A 3,940-nucleotide genomic window follows, 5' to 3' on the forward strand; every position below is an offset into this window, starting at 1 on the left:
CAAGAACTTTGCAAAGAGCTATCAGTCACTAATGTGTTGCCCTTTGTATTCAATTCAGTCAAATCTGTTAAAATGCAGAAAGAAAACCCACTTAATGGTCATTGTGATTCCCAATATTTTGAAACTGGTCCTCCAAGGTAGTTTGACTGTCCAAAAACTACTGCAGCCTTCTTGTGAGTCTAAATATTCAAAGTGATGCCTTGAGAACAATGCAAACTATTAGTATCGCACAAGCTGTTAATGTTGCAAAACCTTTATTACCATGCAGTTGTTTAGAAACAAGACCAACTAATCTAATTTTTCACACAGGTGTTGGGGTGGTCAAATGATGGTGAGAACAGCATTTCTCAGGGAATAGAGGCCGAACTGGATGGTGACACTGGAATCCCCTAGGAAATGCAGAGAGTATACAGCAATGAGCAACTTATTCCAGAATTGGAGGCTGATGGATTTTTGTGTTTCCCAAGAAAAAGAGCAACATTTTGTCAACGGTATTTCTTGGCACTTTTGTAATGTATTTTCTCCATGTATGCAGTCTTAATTTGCTAAATGACTGTTCACTTTTCCCTTTTTTTCCCCCAGGGTGGCTTGCCTGAAACTTATCTTAGTAACTAAACCAGGGAAGAAGAACAAGTGTACGAGCTTACACTAGGTTTAAGAGGACTTTGGATTAGATTGAGGATGGTAGCCAGTCAGCATTATACATAATCTCCCATGATCAACACATCATTCACGAGTAGGATGTTGTATTCTGTAATGCTCGGTATTGAGTGGATCAATTGCACTATTTTTAAGCCTATGTTCAGCGATGCCTGATGATTATACAGTCAGTCTTCTATTCTTCAATTATACTTTTTGGTAAGTTGCTTTTGTTTCTAGGAGACCTTGTGTGCTGCAGAAAGTATCTTAAAATTGCTGCTAGCTTATTTGTAATCATACTCAATCAAAAAAGCCAAAGATTTCCTGTAGTTTTCTTTATTCTTTGGACTCTTGATTACTGTCTGTCATATCATTAGAGCTTGTTTTTTTTTTTTGTGCTGCAGTCCACTGGAATTAATTCAGAGTCTTTTTTATCTACAACAGGGTCCAGTTGATCCTAGATTCGAGGGGATTTGAAGATGAATTATTATTCATGATTAACTCATGAATGCAGTTCATTTTTTGCTGAGTGAGTTTTCATATATTCTGCTGTTTGCTCGTTTCATCGTCCACTGATTTTACTTATTTATTTTTTTAAATTAAATCAATACGAATTTGTCACTTATCTTAATTTTTCATCAACCAGTTTCGCAAACGTGTTGGACCTTCAAACTGCAATATTGTGTGGTAACAATATGTCCAACTTTTAGTATCGTTTTAACTCAAGCATTTACTTTCTTTGTCCTTCAGAATACTGTTGTTTTGTTTGACTTCACATGATCTATTTGAACGTCTCCCACGGAGTTTCAAAAACACATCAATATCAACATTCTGTATGTAAGTTAAAACCAGTTGTGGATGTTTCCCCTTTCAGTATAGCTATAGAATTAGTTATTATTTTTTTTCTTGTTTTTTGACTTTGCCAGTTCTCCTGTTCCATTTACTTTGGCAAAAGGAAGCCCGTCTAGGCATGGCAGAGCAAGAGCAGAGTTGTAGTCCCATTAAATAATCACAACTCGGTAATAGTATTTGCTATTATTTGTTTAATGTTACATTAATTGTTGCTTTTTTATCTTTACCATTACCAGGAAAAGCCTGCCCTAGCCATTTATGGTAAAGTATTGTCTACCTTTTTCTTTAAATGTGTTTGAGCACATTTCATTAACTGTAGAATATAATAACTAAAATATCCATCTGTTTGCAAACGTAACATTATATATCTATATTAAACTATAGGTCAACGGTGAAGCCGTAACCTCCTTCATTGAAGTAGGTGCATGGTGAATCCGGATCTCATTGGTTTTCTTAGAAAAGTATATATTAAGCTACAGGTCAACGGTGAAGCCGTAACCTCCTTCATTGAAGTAGGTGCATGGTGAATCCGGATCTCATTGGCTAACGTAAATTCTGTGAAAATGAAAGTCATTCTTTTTTGGTATTGCAAAAATGTGGCACTTTTGATGTGCCACGTCCGGCTCTCATGAGCGACGGTTGGGTCCCTAAATTTGCTGCTGTTGGGAAGCAGTAAATACCTATGCCCACCTCCTCGTGGTGGGACCTGGAGTGAAAATGTGATTCTCATCCACCTATTCACACGAACGGGCAAGGTCAAAGATTCCCAACTTCCTTTGGTTTGTGTTTAAAGTTGTAATGTCAATGTCTTATTTAACAACTTTTTTATTACTGTAATACTTCATAGTTCTGTTAATAATCATTCTTCTTGTAGTTGTGTTTTATTTTTACAGAGCACACAGTGGTCTTTCCCAATTTCAGCAGCAGACCGCCTGTTTTTCAAGTAAACCATTCAAGACGTATACTTGAGCTGCTGTTCACAACAAGGAATGCTGTTGTAACTATGTAGTTCTGGTCACTCTATTCCCTATCTGCACTGTGGCAGGGGTACTATTTATTATCACTTTTGTGAAGTAATGTTAGCATGGCTTAATTTTCTTGTAACTTCCTGTAGCGGTCATGTATGTGCATGTTGGGATAGGATAAAATTCTTCATTCATTGTCATTGGGGGCTAGTTTGTGCAATATGGTGCAGTTCCATTTTTCATTGTATCCACTTCCACATTTTTGTCAAAAGTATCCAAATATTCAATAGTTCATATATTTAGATGTTTAGTTTTGTGGCCTTTTAGAAAGTTGAAATGGTTCAATATTCAGTAAAATTTTATGTGTTTTGAGACATTTTCAATAGTAAATTGTTTTCCAAGTTGGGAATTGAGGTTCATGTCATAAGCCATTATGACAGCACCCTGTTATTAACAGTATGAGCCCCATGTGGCCACACATATGGCCACACTAAACTCTAACATTCCTTGTTTTCTCAACTCCCTCACTGTTTCTGCATTATTAATATTTTAATGCAGTGCAATTTAATCATGTATTAATTGTTTCCCTGCACTAATAAGTGTTACTGTTTTGTCAACAGATGTTTAAATCCATTGGAACATTGTTATGGGGAGGGGGAGGGGGAGGGGGGGGGCAAAAAAAGGAAGGCGGCTGAAAGCTCTTCGTCTTCCTCCTCCTCCTACGAGGAGGAGACAACAACGGAGGAGGAAGAGGAGGAAGACCAGAAGGCGACAATCCAGGCGGAGGTCGATAGGAGGTTGCTGCAGCTGCAACAGCAACAGCAGCAACAGCAGCAACAGCAGCAACAGCAGCAACAGCAGCAACTGCAGCAACAGCAGCAGCAGCAGATTCAGCAGCAGCTACAGCAGCTGCACATACAGCAGCAGCATCAGCAGCATCAGCAGCAGCAGCTGTTGGCTGCCGCTTCAATGTAAGTGTGCTTGACTTACAAATGGAATTTCCACAGAATTTAGGTAGCAAGCAAGAAAAAGAACATTATACAAGAAAAAGAACATTATACAATTTTACAGCAGAGTTAAGAGATGATTTAGCACCATGTTACGTAGTATTGTTGCCTCTGAGAGAAGTAAGAGTCAAGCCAGCTGTCCTCTGATTCCTGCCATTTCTAGATTATCAGTTAGTAAAAGGTGGTCTTCAGTGTCAAAGGCTTTCCTCAAATCAATGAGGAGACCTGCAGACAGGGAACCACCATCAACGTTGTCTTGTACTAACTTTAAGGCATCCATCGCAGCACATTCTGTTGCCATACTGAGAACTAGTGAAATAATTGAATTTAGCAAAGAAAAGAGATGAGTCTCCTTTCCATTATTTTTTCCAGTGCCCCAGTAAATGTCTCATTTATATTTTTACTTTGCCATAGGCCCTGGAACGCTCGGCCGGCGTGGCGCGGCCGTGGCCGTGGAGGAGGAGGAGGCCGTTTCGG

The 3,940-nt window shown here is 38.8% G+C and overlaps 1 long non-coding RNA gene across 1 annotated transcript; it reads left to right on the forward strand.

The window, feature by feature from the left end:
- The first annotated feature begins 6 nt into the window (after positions 1-6).
- LOC113212169 (uncharacterized) lies at positions 7-3,940 on the forward strand. Its single transcript, XR_003303712.2, has 7 exons — positions 7-173; positions 310-491; positions 583-858; positions 1,084-1,168; positions 1,390-1,476; positions 1,566-3,427; positions 3,878-3,940. It is a non-coding gene; the product is annotated as an uncharacterized LOC113212169 (long non-coding RNA).

This window comes from Frankliniella occidentalis, unplaced genomic scaffold, assembly GCF_000697945.3.
Source record: "Frankliniella occidentalis isolate FOCC.00 unplaced genomic scaffold, Focc_3.1 Scaffold9, whole genome shotgun sequence".
Lineage (NCBI taxonomy): Eukaryota > Metazoa > Arthropoda > Insecta > Thysanoptera > Thripidae > Frankliniella > Frankliniella occidentalis.